Below are 17,780 nucleotides of genomic sequence, written 5' to 3'. Positions count from 1 at the left end.
ATCAACAGAGTAATCACAAATCATTGTCAAATTCTAGAGCTCATTTTTCGCTATCAAAATGAATGAATATTCCAGTCTTTTTGAAATGACACATACTAGAGATAATGCCCTTCATAAAACGTGGCAGGTAACTAAACCATTATCCCCGAGTGCACAAGGACTTCATTTTGCTTTCCAACACAAACAAAAGCTGCTCCTCAAGGGATTTGCTAATAAGATTCTGAGTTGATTAGGCACAAAGATAAAGCTTTGAAGGCCCCTTCCAACCCAAACCATTCTGTGATTCTTTGATAACTAATACAGACAGGAGGGTGCTAGTATGAATGTCTTGAAGTTGCACTAGTCTACTTTAATTTATCGTAGCTATTAATAAAAGACATTATGACCTTTTTGTTAGAAGTCCAGTGTTCTCTCATCAGAATGACAATAAAGAGGAGAAGCTCACAGCACTGTTGTCTAAAGGAATTGTTTTTTTCAACGAAGGGACAACTGGGACTGTGATTATTTCAGCAAAGATCTTAACGAGAAGAGGCGAGAGCTCTTTTCATGTTGTTCAAGGTGACTTTCAGGCAACTTGGCCGAGAAGATTCTACAGTAAGATGGTTTTTCTACTGAATAGGTTGAAAATACGAGCAGTGCCCCAGAATTAAAACCTAGGACGGTAAAACAGATAACATGCATCATTAGGAAGCACAATATTCCCAGGCACTAAAGACAATCAGAGACAGAGAGTTGGAAAAGTGATTTTGTCGAGTCCTCTCTTGTATAAATCAAAATTAAAACCATGGTGCTGAAACTACGAATAGTTTTGCTCTGTGATTTTTTTTACTTAGTGAACTGCATAGGCTCTGTTTTAATGCAAGTTTGGAAATAAGTTTTAAGCTTAGATTTTCCAAATGTTGCAGATACAAATTCTGGGGATTTTTAGGATCCTAACTTGTAGATTTCTTTGAAAATCTTTGTCTAAAATAGTGTAGCTGGGATGAAGTCAAATTCAAACCAACATGATGTTGCCAGTATCAGTCTTGCTCAGTTATAAAAGTGCATCTTAATTCCCACCCTTCAGTCATTGCAACCAAGGAACGTATCCAGGAGCCTTAGGGGGAAACCTGAATTTGAATAACCCAGCAAAATGTATTCTGGTTTTGATCACATGCACCTCTTTTCATCACACAGAAACCCACTGATAAGCCCCAGTGCCTGGTCAAGACCTATAAAATATTGTCTTTTAAGAGCTAGAGCTGATCAAAATTTTCCCAAAATATACCCTGAGGCATCAGAGATTAAATTCGATGCCCAAATATTTTATCGAAGAGAAGCATGGGACTCCGTCTCTTTGATGAACAGTATGACCTTATTTGCTATTCATGAAGTGTTTTCTCGTTGAGAACCTTAGGTCAAATACAGATTATAAACAAGTTATTTGCTATCTGATACTTGTTGCTGTCATTTTAAAGCACTCATTTGAAAGTTTTGCTCATGCATTTAATGAGTAGAAAGGATATTCTGTATGGTGGTGGACATGACAACCTCTGCAGATAACGTGAGATCTCATCAATGAACAAGAGGCATAGAAGAATAAAGAATGAAGAACTGGATTTGCTATTCAGGACTTCACATCTACCAGTAAATGTCACATAATTCAAGGGTGTTTATCAGCTGTCCATGTCACACATTCCCATCCACCACGGTTTAGATATTCTGCAGCTCTACAGAATACCTGAGGTTGGAAGGAGCTCTGAGGATCATCTGGTTTTGGATCCTCTACTTCAAGTAGGGTCAACTTGAAAGTTAAATCAGGTTGCTTAGGAAAACCAGTTTTGAATGTGCCCAAGGATGGAGATTTCACGACCTTTCTGGGCCTCAGTTCCAGTGTTTCATAACCCTCACTCTGAAAACTTCTTCCCTAATGTTTCTCTCAATAATACGTAACAAACTATGAACCATAGAAGAAAAACGACAACAACAAATAGAAATAATTACAGGACAAGTCCCTTCCCTCCTCCTCCTCATTCTCCACATTTCACAGGTCAAAAGAGGTTTGAGTATGGATAAATATTCTGTCCAGGAGACCAGACCAAACCCTGCAGCGTTCTATTAGAACTGAAATAATGTACAAACACACAACAGCATCTTTAAATAAAGATGCCAGTGAATCTGCTGCCAAATGGTGCAGATCACAAGCTTAATTTTCTGTCTCTCCCGAAATTGCCTTGATAAACATAACCTCCAGCATAAAATATTTTCTCCCCACTAATGCGTTTGAAGGCTTGTTCCAGAACTTCACACCTCGTGGCGTTAGAAACCATCTCATTTCCAGTCTTTCATATCTAATTTACATCCATTTGATCTTCTGCCAGAATTAGCTTCTAGTTTAAATCGTCTCCTCCTCCTTTGATATTTATGTCCTCAGCGTTTGATATGTTTGGGCTGGCCACCAATGGACATGGAAATCATGTGTTGTCCACCTCTCCTGCTCTCCGGTGGGATTAAACAAGGGTTGTGACATGATCCAGATGACCGAGAGGGACAAATGTTCATTGTGACATTGTTCAGAATGGGTCCAAATAAAGGCTGGGTGCTCCAGAAATCAAGATACAGGATGAAGGTGGTTTGAAGGAGGATATGGGAGCCGTTCTGCTGAGATACTTGGCAGGATTTCAACATATCTTGGATGTGTCGATGGATCTGCATCACGGGTGAAAATCACAGAGATGATGCCAGGTCACCGGCCGGAGTGACAGGCTGCACACAACGACTGAAAAAGCATAGTGGTATTAATAATGATGATAGTAACCAGTTCTGATAACAACATGCAATGAGCTGATTATTATAATCAGCTTTGGAGACCACTGTTATTATTCTAAAAGTCCACGTCTGCAGTCACCATTTCAGACGATTTATACAAACAAACTGTGATGCATTCTTTAGCCAGGGATCCAATAAACAAACTATATCATGAAAATGGCTTTTTTTAAATCGTGTTGCTAAAACAAACCTAAAGATAAAGCTCTATTGAGCCAAATATTTGCTGATGTTCTCCCTCCTCCATAGCCTATCTCTGTAATTCTGCCTTCCTTCCACTTTACAGTCATATACACAGAGCTTCAAATAGAGAGATTCATTCTATTTTGCTCATTGGAGCAGCTGGACAGCCAGAATGATTTCATTAATTGATATATCTCCATTAAGTAATTCAGCTACTAATATTTTAATAATGTTTCAGATAACAGACAGGACATTTTTGCAGTTTTTCTTTCCATCATTTATCTTCATTTCTAAGGATCTGACAAGTTGAGTGGCCTACAGTTGGTTTCAAATGACTTATTGTAATACACGACTAAAAATAGTAAATTATCCTATTAGAATGTGACCTCATTTTAGGGGAAAAGTTATTCTGGTTGCCTTTTAAGGCACAATCAATTTTTAATGTCCCAGATGTATTTATTTTTGAAACATCATTTAAGTGGAAGCATCCTCTGCTTTATTTACTTTCTGACTGGATATAGTTGCTGTTCTTAGATATAGAAAAGACAGAACAAAGCTAAAATGCGTTAATTGACACATAGAGCTAGTTTAGTGCTAATTTAATCTCACCACCCTCAATGTAAAGAATTTCTTCCTCATGTCCAGCCTAAATCTCCCCTCTTTTAGTTTAAAACCATCACCTGTTGTCCAATCAGCTTTCACATCAGCCAATGACTAGTTATATTAATTGCCATTTTCCCAAGAGGAATGTTCAACTCTACGTCAACTAAGGTGGTAATTAAATGTAGTTAATCACCCTTAATGCTTTATATGACATACATTATTTAAGGAGATTTATATATTACACGTCTACAGTATTTGTATGGGGTGTATACGTGGAAAGCTACGATTTGTAGAAGAATATCTCATTACAAAAATGTGAGTAAGATTATAACAAACCGGCGTACGACTCCTTCAAAATAGATTTACCCCCTCCTAAAGTCCACAATGGAAAGGTTATCCTTGCGAGCATCATCCTTGCCAACCTTAAAGAGCAGCTATGCAAGAAACATTCGATTTTGAAAACGTTTTCCAATTATTCTGCTTATCACCCCATTTATCAAGAAGCAACGTGCGCTGCCAGGGGGATGGTGGGTCCAGTCCCAGACCAGAAGCATCAGGCCATTAGTTCCCGAGCTCCAAACAGGGGTGCCTGACAATATCGACGACATCGGTTCCTTCCCCTTGAAGACAAACTGTTTTGATTATAAATGATTAATTGGAATGAGTGTCTCTCAGCAAATTTTGCTGAACAACAGTCTGCTTGGAGAGTAAATAATTCAGTAGTCTAATCCACTATTGAGGTATAAAACTTGCTGGAATTTCTTGCTCTTACTCTTTTCAGCCTTTCTAAAGACCTTTTAAAACCTGCATTGGTAGATGTCTGTTTTAATTGCCGTTTCACAGGTCAAAAAGCAAATTGCAGCCTAATTCTGGGTAGATGAGTCAAAGACAAGCCATAGGGGTCTTGGTATGTGAAAGGGGATGGGAGCGAATCAGAGGATTAGAGCCCAAGTGGAACTGAGTTATATTTTTAATGATATACACACTCTCAGCTCTTTCTTACCCTGGGCAGTAATGATGGGTTTAGAAAACAAAAGTTAGTCTAGGAGCTGATGTCTTAGTCCTTTCAAGCTTTAAGGCCTGTAAATAAAATGATGAATAGAATATATGTATTTAAAACTCTCACACACACACACACTCCAGGATCTACAGATAGACAGATCCATTTCCGCGGTAATTAAAATATGCACGCGGGAACCTTTCTCATGATTTAGAAGAAAAGCGTGTATTTTCTGAATATCAAGGTAGGGACAAAACTTAACCTGACATTTGTATTTGACAAGTAAGTTAATGCTGCGCTCACCCCCGTTGGGACGCAGCAATTTTCACCTGTCAGAGCTGTTGCAGCCCAAAGGGAGCAGCACTCCTATTGCTGTCTGCTTTATTCCAACCGAAAAAGGGGGAGGAAACGAAGAAATAATGCTTATTATTCTGCAAATTCAAAGGAAAATGGTACGCTTGCCTCTAAAGGACCCGGAGAAGCTGAGCACAGGTGTTTACGTGGTTATGTGACAGCCACAAGGACCCAAATTTGGGGCAAAATATCCAACTAGTGACTTTCTGGATGAGGTCAAAAAACATATTTTACAATAAATTGTCTGTTTAAATGCTCTGACAACATATTTTACAATAAATTGTCTGTTTAAATGCTCTGACTGTCTATTCTCCATTATTTTGGATACACATCTATAGGGAAAAGGGGCTGTGGAAGGACCTGGATACCCCCAAATGAGCAAATATCTGACTATAGGAAAGGTGCAGAAGCTTCATCCTACCAAGCACCAGGCTGAGAATTTGACTTGAGGTGGGAGGCTGGGTTATTATTATTTGGGTTTTTTTTGCACAGATATAAATAAGTTTCACTTGAGACTCTTAATTGTTAATTAGTCCACTTTAAAACTGGCTATGTTAAATTCACTGCCGCACTAACCCAGTTTGAGACGCATTAGTATTCAGCTTCACTGCTTAATCACTACAGCAGTCATTTAAAATTCTTTCAGTAATCTCGTCGGCAAAATTTCGAGTTGATGCAAATGTCAAAAGCAAAAGACAGAAATGTCTAATTAGCTAAGTACCTTGGTTGTTGCTGTTTCTTGGCAAATAATAAGGAAACTTGTGCAATGTTTGTTGCAAGAGGGTGTAGGATTTGATGGGAGACTTTGAAGGAAACAAAGAACAGCTCAGGGTAGGAACACAAAGTCTTGTATGGCCTGTTCATATAGAATTTCTATTAATCACGTATCTGTTGGCCAGGATGGGGTTTCCACCCTTGGAGATGTTGAAGATTCAGCTGGCCAAGCTCCAGAGCAAGGTGATGAATTTTAAGCTGGTTCTGCTCTTTGTAGAGTGTCCATGATGTCCTGGGGCCCTTTGCAACCAAAGTTATTCTAAGATTAGAATCAGAGTTATATCCAAAGCAGGGCAAATTAGTTCAGGTTGCTCAGGGCCTCATCCGGGAGAGAATTAATGGTCTCTAAAGCAAAAATTCCCATCACCTCTCTGGTGCCTCTTCCAACATCTGATTCCTTGATTCTGGTGTTATCATCTCCTACAGTTGGACCATCCATGGAAAGAACAAATCTGAAATTTTCTACTTCAGATTCCTCAAAAAAATAATTATTAATATGTAGTAATTAGTAATACCCACTAACGAATTACATTGGGGTTTTTTTCTCTTGTTGTTAGGTGTTAGTCAAAGTCTGAAACTCCTTTATTATTCTTTAGTGAAATTACCAACCAAACACTCTGGAGAAAGAAAATTCATGACCTCATTAAGTAAGAGCCATAGACCTTTCCTCTTCCCATTTCTGTTCGGTTTGAAATTATGATGCCTACCATTAAAACGTCGACGTTCACCGCAAGTTACAGCACCACAGTACGCAAGATGCTGCAATTATTTCCTCCTCTTGATCAAAGAAGTGCTGAGGTGCTTCAGATGCCAATATAAATGATTTTTTTAATGGTGACAACTGTGCATCGGGGTAACATCAAATATCTGCGAGCGGTGACAATGCAAGCAGGGGTAGGGAAAAGAAGTTTGTGGCTTGGGCTTTTGCTATTGCAATCTCTACTTTGTATCTGAATTTGCAATGAAATCCATGGGGAAAGTTCCCCAATTCTTTGGTGATTTCTTGCTGTAGCATTAAGTCCTTAGACTGAAAGTGTTAAGGACATATTTCTGATGCCACAGAAACAGAATAACAAACTTTGAGGTGTTCTGTCCTTTGCTAAAGAAAAAAGAAATCCAGATTTGATTTAAAACAGAGTTTTCTTTGAACAATAAAAAGGGTAAGATCTCTTTTGGTACAAACTTACCCCAACTCACTCAACGGTTTTACTGAATTAAAACAAGAGACTTCACAAAATTGAAACCCTCGGAGATTCATCCGACCAGATTAATCAAATTCTGCTGCACTTATACTGCAGCTCTTTGTGCACGCGGTGATGGATTTATTATATCATTGAATTAAAATTCAATAGCAGCCTTTAAAATCTACTACACTGATCTCCACATCAAGTGTCTCACTCCAAGTCGCATTAAAATGATACTTTGTTAATTGTTTTTGAAAAAGCAAGAAGTTTTGTGTTACAGCAAAATTCCTTAGAGAGGGTTCCATAAAAGCGAAAGAGAAGAAACAAGAAAGCAATGGTAATGTGCATAATATGAATAATTGCTTTGGGTAAAATGGAAGAGGAAAAAGGAGAAGGAGGTTTGTCAAGAAATACAGTGCCACAAACAGGGAAAGCTAAATCATTGATGATATTTAAATATATACCTCTGCAATAGGTTTAGGAACCAAAATACCACCTCTGTGCTCCCAACTGTGGCAAAATTCTTGTTTATTCGTGTGGAAATAGTTCCTCAAATAGGAATATGAATCAGCGCTAATGGCATTTAGAGGAGGACTCGACGTAAGGGAAACACGCTGTTCAGTCCAAAAGGCTGATTAATGACTGATAACGAAACGTGTGAATAAAATCTAAATGTCAGCTGGTGGATGGGGGGAGAAGGGAGGACTAAGAACCAGCTGGGAAAAATAACTAAGATGCAGTGAGCGGGACAGACATCTCCACAAAATGCGCTGTTGAAAGTAAAATATGGTTAAAGTGAGACTTGTGAAAAAGGGAACAGTTTGAGGTGAAATACAATGTTTTTGGCATTTTCTTAAAAGAATAGAAAATTGTAGGTGCAGACTTGTGATTTTTACCTTTAAAACAAGGGTGAGTCGGGTTCCCAAAAAGGAGGGTTTGATCTCTTTGGGGAGGTGATCAACCCCAGCTCATGGGCTCCAGCCACCGTCCTCCCTTGGTATTGGGTGGCTTTAAGAGTGTAAAAATCCTTAAATGCTTCTAGCTGAGGTTTTGAACATTTTGAAAAGCAAAAATTTGTCAATTTAGTAGGAAATAATACAATGGGATGCTGAAGAAAGCTTCTTAAAGCCTTCAAGTCTATGGAAGAAGTCTAGTTCCATCAAGACCAGAGTGACCACCCCTTGGATGTCCACCAAGAATCCAACTCGTGGTGTTAAACAGAAACCCTGCTAAGAAACAATTTCCTGCAGAATCCTACTGCAGGGGATATTGTTCGTATTTAATACCGTTGGGTGGCACAAAATTCTGATGCTTGATGGTCTTTCAGTCCTACTTAGGTCTTCTCCAGAAGGGAAAGAACAAAGCACAAAAATTAAGCTAAGAAGTCACTCCTATCATTGCAAAAAGAGGTTTAGGTTTATTTCTATACAACTGAAGTTCAAGAGAATTCACCATCATAAAAGACTAGAGTGGTTTAGTTAAGTAAATAATGGCATTTGGCAAAAATGAGAAAATTAAGGGACTTGGATTTTTACAGACTTAATACACAATGTGACGTTATAAAGAAAATCTCAGGGGGGCATAAAAACCCATTTAATACTGAAAAACAGGACACCTAGAGAAATAATACAGGCTTATTAAGCTAGAGGTTAAGCGAATAAATCAAAGAAATGACACTCATGGCTGCTTCAAATTCAGAATATGGATATAAATATATAGTCCCACTGCGGAGGAATTATGGCTATACATACACAGGTCAATAACCACAAATCAGACAAAAAAAGATAGAAGGGAAAAGAGGAATAAAGAGGAATATTCGATATTAGCTGACCATGATTGGCCTTTCCACAACTGGACTGGGTCATTCTCCCACCTCTCAGTTGGGATTTATGGGTAGAAGGTGGTGGCTTCACATCATTTCTCCAGCCTAACGGAGCTTTGAGGATGGTTTGGTAAAATCCTTTCTCAACTGTTGCTTCGGTGGAGTTTGCAAGAGAACTGGATTTTTCAAAAGTATAGGGAAAGGCCTCAAAGGGCATTAAAAGTGGAAGAGGTGATTTGGCCAAAGCTCTCTTGGGTTTCCACTGGAAGAGGCAAGAGAAAGAGGGAACGCGCGATGCTGTGCTCTGACTATATCTGAGCCTGATTTGCTGAGATTTATGAGTGTGTAACGACAGAATTTATCAATTTTTGGCACAGTCATCACTAGAGAAGAATCCTATGGAATATTCAATCTGCTTTGTTTTATGGAGCTTTTTATAGAATAAGACCATACCACACAGATGCGTGCGTCTGTTTACTCCCCGCACCGCAGCGCCAGCGAGACAAATCAAGTTCCGAATGCAAAAGATTTGCATTCAGGCTGGATAACAAATACTTAAATGGAAAGAAAACTCATTTTTTCCAAACACTAGACTAAAAATACGACAGTTGTTCGGCTAGTGGTGTATTGACATCATTAGTGTTTGTGTTGTCTCGTGCTTTTCTATGGGTTCCTAGCTGCGTCTATCCATCTGCTCACTGCTATATTTAGGTTTTAACCGTTCATTTGGATGTTTAGAGCACTCAGATCTTCTGGTCCTGACCCATGACCAATACTCCGAGACACTGTTGTAGTATTAATAATGAGTATGTTATAGCAAATCAAAGCAGAAACAATTTTCACACGCCGAGTGGTCTCTGGGGAATTAAAATAGCCATCTGTTGTAACGACACGACGCTAAATCCTTCCAAACAGAAGAAAAATAGAATTATATTTGTATTTCCTCTGCAGTATTATAAATGTGGTTAATATTAGAAGAAGCAAAACAGTGATGGGTGTGTAACATCTTATTCTTATCCTTTCTTACTCTTTTTCCAGTGCAGAAGGCACTTGAGCCAAGTAGAAGCTGCTTTATTTATCTACTGTTGATATTCACAGGGGAAGCAACTATGCTGCGGTATTCAAACATGTATCTATTTTCATCTTTGAAGTGCACTAATTGACTCTTATTTGCTTATTGGTGCATGTGTCTGAGTCTGATCTACGTGAAAACCTGTTTCTGCCCGTCTTCAAGGTTCATGTGTGTTGCAGAGGAACATGCAGCCCTCACCACACTTGATGGATACGCTGAGACTAAACTACAGATCGAAGGAAAAATTGCTTGTGAAATGTCTTTTCCTCATTCTTTTCTTTACGTGATGTGTTGGGCTTGGTGTTCTGCCATAAGTCACGTCTATAGAAGAAAATCTAACCTGATATCCCTGTTCACTGGCACACGTCCATGCGTCTTATTGTCTCTCAATTCCTTAAATTAGATTTAATACGTATATCAAAAGCGGTATAAATCCGTATCTGTCACCCTTCCTTGACTTCACCCTGGGGACATGTGTCCCCCTCCTCTCCATCCCTGAAGTACCTTCCCAAAGCGGCTCCTTGTCATGACGTTTGGGTCGCAACGAACTCACCGATTGTATTTCATGCTTAACGACGACACCGACAATTCGTTTTGCTCCGGATGAAAAGGTGCCAGAGGTGTTCCAGAAGCATCCTGCTATAAAATCTGCCCTAAATGGAGCAGACCAGCAGCAATGTCCATCAGTAGCTCAAAATCAGAAGAAGGAGGATGTATTATTGCTGATAATGCACAGGAATGACAAAGAGTGATGGAGGGGAATACATGACTACACCGGGGATGGAGAAAAGACGGGTTAATATAATAGTAGGTCCCTACGATTCCCACTGTAGCGACCCAATAATTCCCACAATAACAATCCCATTCCCAGGAAAGGATGTTTACCACCCAGTTACACCTACTCTTCCCCTTACTCCGTGTTCCAACTCTCTGTTGCTTTTCCGAGCGCTTCCAAACACGATGGAGACAGATTTTGCCTGGCAGATGGAAAAACCCTGCAGTTTGTGAGCAATCTGATGCTCATCTTTTTGAAAATTAGAGCTAAAAGCGGAGGGGAAAGAATAGCTTGTGTTATACTAGATCCTTCCAACTCCTCTGGATATCACCAAACCCCAAACATGTTGAAAAGCTGGTAAAGACAACTCTGCTCTTTAAACACAACAAAAAATAAATCAAAAGAGGGACCAATTTAGCAGAGCAGTTGTTGCAAACAGCTGTTTCCAAATGCAGACGGCCATTTACATAAATTCATATTCACATCTCTCAGCTTTTCTGTGCTGTCAACACCAAAGTTGCGTGGGGTGCCCAGGGATGGCTTTGTTGTGCTGGCTGCTAAATAAATACGATTTGTTGTGGTGCTGATTGTTTGTTCCTTCCTCGCAGGCTGCTGGAGGCTGTTCCACGCTGCCACTTCCTTCAGAAACTCCTTTCGACTTCAAGTTCTTTATTTTTGAGCTAATCCTCCATAGTCTGAGAGCTCGAAGAAACACACAGCGAGGAGAAACCAATTCAAAAACATATGCGCAAAAGCTGCATTTGGAGAATGAAAGGTGTTTAGCTTTATATATGGGAGTTGCAAGACTTGAGTTTACCCCTTAGTGCTGGTTTTCCAGTAGATTAACTGGTAATAACCGACTCCCTGCACCATCTGGTTTGTACATCTTGGGTTACTCTGCCTTTCAAAGACATTCCATTGAAACATCTCCCTTGCAAAGCTGCGTTTCGCCATTCAGGACTCTGCTTAGACACCATTAAAACCCAATAACATGTTGCTGAAGTGGCAAATTTGACAGCACATCTCTGTAAATCACAGCAAACAGCAAAATGAACAGTACTGTGAAGCTCTAATCAATATATTGTTGAGCTGTTAACTGTACAAAGCGTTTTGCTAGAATGTATTAAGCTGCTGGAGGTGTTGCCCGTTCAGTGATATGATTTTGTAAAACCTCGAGCATCTTGGGAGGAGGAAGAAAAGGAGGCGAAAAAACAACGACTCTTTCCCCTGTTCAATCAACGGCTGTTAAAATCCACTTAATTAAGCCATCTCCACGTAACAAAACATCATTAATTACTTATTATAACAAAGAGAAAGCCATTCAATGATTTAGGAATTAGGAGAATGTCGTGACATTTGCACCAGTCTGCATAATAAACGCATCTTTATTGAGATGCTCTGATTTGATCCAAATACAAACCAGAACGTAAACACCTTTTAGATTCAGTTTTATCTGTTACAAGTCATGAAAACCCAGAAAGTGCTTTCCATAAAATCTTTTAAAATCCAGACTCACTTGGGGGTAAAATATCAAGGTTTTTCTACATTTTAGCCAATATCATAAGCCGTGCTTGGAATAAAATCCCTGGATTTTCACCGTGATAAAAACGTTGCCCATACATTCACGTTATTTTTACTCCTACATACAAGTCATCAAACAGACAAAGCTCATAGATATATTCATTAAATTTCAACCTTAGGATGCATAAACTATTCTCCCACACATTGTTCCCTATTCTGATATTATCTACGAGTTACCAAAGGCCATTAATATTCTGAAATGATTTGATGTAGAAACCAGATTATCCCAGAGAAAAAAATAAAGAAACTAAAAGAAAGCCTTGCATTTTTATTATAGACCCCGTTTTTCATGCCTGTAAAGAAAGTGTGAAACAGAATACTAAAGCAGAAAAGAATGAGAAGAGGTTGATGAGTTATAAGACTATGGCAGAAATTTACAGCCTCCTGAATCCTTTTTGCACTCAAACTTGGAAGGAATTGTCTTTTCTTGCTTCAAAAAATACCTGTGAGGTTGAAATAAATGCAAACTGATGTACAGAGGGTTTCTTATTTGGGCTGCTGCTATTCTTACATTAATTTTCCCCGGTTCTGCTGGGTTTTTTCCCTCCAGCAGCCTGAGAACAATGGCATCATGAAACAGCCCAGTTCACAACACGGGATAAAAAGGCTCATTAAAATGCAGCCTCATTAATGACTTTGGAAATTAAGTTCTACTGGCTAGCGCTATCTCTGCGCTTCAGATTCTTCAGGCGTACATAACAGAAAAGTTATTATCTCACCTCTAGAAGGTGTTTAAAGAATAACAACAACAAGAGGCTCATACCAAACCCTATATGAGATATACCAGGCGTGGAATATCAGTACGTATATTTCTTCATTAAGTTCCTCCTCACTTGCCAGCCTAGTAACACAAAATCTTACACCACCATTGAAGCTGCAAGTTCTGGCAAAATCAATTTAACTTTTCAAAGCAATTTTTAAAACTTTTTGTAATTTTTCCTCAAATCCAAGACCTCACTAATAGCCCATTAATAACCCACTAATTTAGCCCATTTTCCTATATGTTCCTGTTGGGGTAGGATTCTTGGAGCTTTTAAACACAGGCTCAGGGAGACTCCCCATTCCCAGTTTGTAATTGTAGCCAAAAATACAGAGCACAAGTTCAAAATTCAGGATACCTGCAGCACATTTTGGTTTCCAGCTTCAATAGAATCACAGAATCCCAGAATGTCAGGGGTTGGGAGGGACCTGGAAAGCTCATCCAGAGCAATCCCCCCTGTTTCATTTCTGACATATTGGGGATATTCTAAGCGAGCAAAGTGAGTATTTCAGTGTAAAACTCATTTGGTTGCTTCATGTTGATATTTAAGATGACTTTGGAAAGGAACTTTTTAGTGTATTTACTGTGGGATATTGATGCCATTATTTAGTGGTTATACTGACTTGTCATTTGACAATAAGCAGATGCAGATTTACCTCTTTTCAACAGCAGATTTACAAACTATCTGGCAACGGGTGGCTTTGTGACATTGAAATAAAACAAATCCTTTGCAATCTCCTTGGTGTTCAGAAACGGCTGCAGGAGCATCCACAGGAATGTCCTATACATAGGTGACAGGTGCTGAGTTTAATTAATGATTCCACCCAGGATTTCATCAGGATCCTTCACAAATATATAATATATACCCTCCATTTTTCAACTCAATTCTGATATTCTCACAGTAAAATGCACCAATAGAGACAGCACTTAGAAACAAATATCACCAGATATATACTGCACCAGACACTATCAGAATTGTCCTCAATATTCATTTGCATTAGGGAATTTATAATTAAAAATAAGACATTATTTAGAAAGACACGTATATTTAGATATGACTACAGGCCATAACAGTGTTAATAAGGTTCCCAGACCTTTTCAACACATGTTAAATTTCTGGTTTTATTGAGCTGGCACGAGGACACAGGAATCCAGCCAAAGCTTTAGAATGTGCCAGGATTTGGCTGCTCCTGAGGAACAGGAGAAGCCTTTGTAGACTCATGTCTCTCACGTACATTTCCATCAGTGCACCTTGAGTATTGCGACTTCAACTTTGTACCAAATGCGGCAAGAGATTTGTGCCAGGGAAAGGAGGGAAATTAAAGACTAAACTTCCTTTTGTGTGTGTGTTTTCACATTCTGGGATTCTGTGGTCTTCTCTGATTATTTTATAGATACGCAGCATACATCTTCCCTAGACAGGAAATATAAGTTCTCAATTGTTTCCACTAAATCTATTCGGGCATATCATAATGAATTTCTTCTAGGAGAGACAACATCTAAATGTGAAGCATTTTACAATTACCAAAATGTTTTATTTGATTTTCTATCAGTAATTTAACTGCCTGTACTTTTAATTTCACACACAATCAAGTTCCTTGCAACGCACAGAATCTGCATCTTAATATTTTACATGCAAGAAGAAAAAATCTATAATATGTTTAGACAACAATACGAATTGTTTAAGGCCATTCTCTGCTTACCTCTGCGTTAATTATTTCTGTTAAATATCTTTATGCGCTTAACTCTGGCCTTAATTAAATGTCAGTGCTGTGTAATGAGAAAACTTTGTAGTGTGCTCCAATGGGAGCGAAAATTGCTCCCAAGGAGGATGGGTAGGAGCTCTGATTTAGTATCATTCCAGTACAACGTGCCTTTATAGCCTGAAAATCTATTTGAGGGTTTCGTCCTGTTGTGGAAGATGTGAATGTCCATGTGATGCTGATGGGCACCAGATCGGACTGAAAGCCACGGTTGAAGAAGATGCCTCTCATTGCTTTCTGCACCCATTTGAGGTCAGCAAAAATAATCTGTTTTCCCCACTTTTTCACCAAAACTGGCAAGAAATACTGAACTAACCTACATCCCCATGGTATTATTTTAAAGGCTAAACATCTTTAGATACCAATTTCCCCTGACCCAGCTACGTTTTTATGACAGCAATAGAAGAATGACGACAGCCATAATTGCTCATGGCCAGTGTTCTTATTTGAACAATAAACAGGAAAACAAATCACTGCCATAAGCTTAGAAAGCCAGAGCTTCATCATTTTTATTTCTTTTCCATTTGCGAATGTGTGCATAGGAAGGGGAGTTAATTTGCAGAGATCTTTGGATCCCGTTGGAACACAGCAGCGCTGATTCCCATGCAAGCCTAGGTGTTCAAAGAACTTTCATTGTTATTCATCAATCACTACCCATCATTTATCTTCTTGTTTAAAAACATTTGCCTTATTTATTCAGAGAGACAGACAAAAAATAATAATGTGAGTGGTGACACCTCATAAAACATAGATAATGAATAGCTCTGCAAACCGCTCTAGGCACAAAATGAAGCTTTGGTAGGCGCGTAATACACACATTTAACTGAAGATTGCTATGAATTCTTCTTAAATCTTTTGCAGAGGGGCATGTTTTACAGCACATAATTTTCTTAGTCCCGTCTTAACGTTGGGTATCACAAAAGGAAAGTTTCCCTCCTACTCACAGCTTCAACTTGGGTTCGAGATATTGAAACAGCTTTGCTCATCATTTCTTTTCAATAGTCCACTATGGAAATGGAAAACTACTTAGACAAAGAAAAGACCAGTGAAAGCAAACCTGAATTCTTTATCCATTCCTTACTTGTGCAGGGCTCAAGAAGGCAAAGGAATGAACTTCACCGCAAAGATTAATGATGTGCAAAATTAATTGATGCTTCACGTTGGGAAGCGGAGGTGAGGATGATGAGTTGCCACTGATGGGTTTGTATCAGATGGAGAACTTTAAGGAGCAGGTACGTATTTGTCTGAACTCCATCTTGAAAAATTAAATAGAAAGTTTTAATACTGTTTCTGCTTCTCACCAAGAAAGAAAATAGATGGAATTTCAAGAAGACAAGTAAGAATTAGGAAGATTTAAATTAGGAGGATTTAAAGGCTGTTAGGTCATCAAACCTCCTGCCTAAAATCTGATTTAATTTTGTCAATGGGAATTTCTGATTTAAAAAAAAAAAAAAAGAAGAAGAAAAAAACCACACATGCCCCCAAGAAACCCACAAAACCAACCAAAAAAACCACCCACAACCCTTGAAGAAAGTGGAAAAAACATTTACGAAGAAGGTCCATGGAGGTTTTCTGCAAACTGGTTGCGATCGTATTGAAGGATTGTGACATGGATCCATTTCCCTCTTCAACGGGAAGCATCCCTACCCATATATCGTTATTTCCTCAGGAATTGATAGGATTTCCGAGCCATCTGCAGGATTTGTATGTTTTTTCTTATGTGTTTAGAGAAACAACAAACAGGTCAACGCTGATTGAGCATTAGGCTAAAAGTCAGGCTTAAATTATGCCACGAGACAAAGCAAACACTTAAACTGCCTCACATTAAACAAGATCCAACTTAAAAATTTACTCTGCATGCTATTCCATTATTCTGCAATACATGAGTGTCATGTTTTTAAAATGCTACTTTTGCCACTTACGACAACACTAAAATTTCTTAATAGCCAGAGAGCCAAGACTGCAGAGAAATGTCCATTTTTAATTCATATTTTCCAGCAGAACTCAGCTGTTCGTGGCTTGCAAAACACATTTTGGCAGGTTGTGCTTGCACAAAGCCAAGCTTGGGACTCTGGGAATTCACCATCATAAATATAAAGTTTGTTCTTTCGCTGCTTACACCTTCCTCTTAATTATCTGCGGCTCAAATTGGTGTAAAAACAAGAGCAAAAATAAAGAGTCACGGGGCTGCTTGTAATTCCACGCTCGTTCCCTTGCAACTCGCTACAGAAAACAGCAGATGGACACGACAATTACGCAGCCTCACCAATGTGTAGGAATTCTCGCCGAATAAGGTGTTCACAATGTTTTCCAAGCACTCCACGTCTCAATGTCTATAATGATGTTACAAGAGAGAGTTACAGCCGGTCCCAAGCAATTTGTACTCAAACCCAACACGTAGCATCGTCTGGTTACTTCAAGTTCATGTTTTTCTGCATGAGGTAGGTGGATACATATCAAAAATGCCTCAATATCCATTATCTCATGCACCTTTGAGCATGTTTGTGTAAAAACCCTTGTCTTCTTCCATTTCAGAGGTAGAAAAGGAAATCATAGGCATGCTCCACCACTATAATTTTTCCAAGCAATTTGGATATCCTGCATTTCTTCCTTAGATTGGGACACCCTGATTCCAGCTCAGCCCATAAGCTATCTAGGAAAAAAAATTAGAAAAATGTTGATATTTTATTAGAAAGTTCATTAAGTAGAGGAAATGCATGGTATTCTAGGCATAACTCATTCCACCTTGTTTAATACTCGCAAATATATATATACAAACACATGGAGCAGAAACTCATAAGAGCTTGTTATAAGTTAAAATTTCTTTGCTGTTATTAATGTCTCTGCAAATGAAAGAACCATGCAAACAAGCAGCTGCAATTCTGGCTAATTAGTAACATTTCCCAGACCTTTTTGCTACCAGAGGGTTATTGGAATCCAGAACTCTTGAACTCCCTGTGTCTATTCCAGAAAATGTCATGTGTCCCGGCACAGGAGACTTAATTACCCATATGGTTGGAGCTGTTGGCCAACTACCACTTTTACAAAAGAATTCTCTATATAATCATGGAGTTAGTACCAGCCAGGGACCATTCTCAACATGC

Source organism: Columba livia, chromosome W (assembly GCF_036013475.1).
Source record: "Columba livia isolate bColLiv1 breed racing homer chromosome W, bColLiv1.pat.W.v2, whole genome shotgun sequence".
Lineage (NCBI taxonomy): Eukaryota > Metazoa > Chordata > Aves > Columbiformes > Columbidae > Columba > Columba livia.
This window is presented reverse-complemented; position numbering follows the sequence as displayed.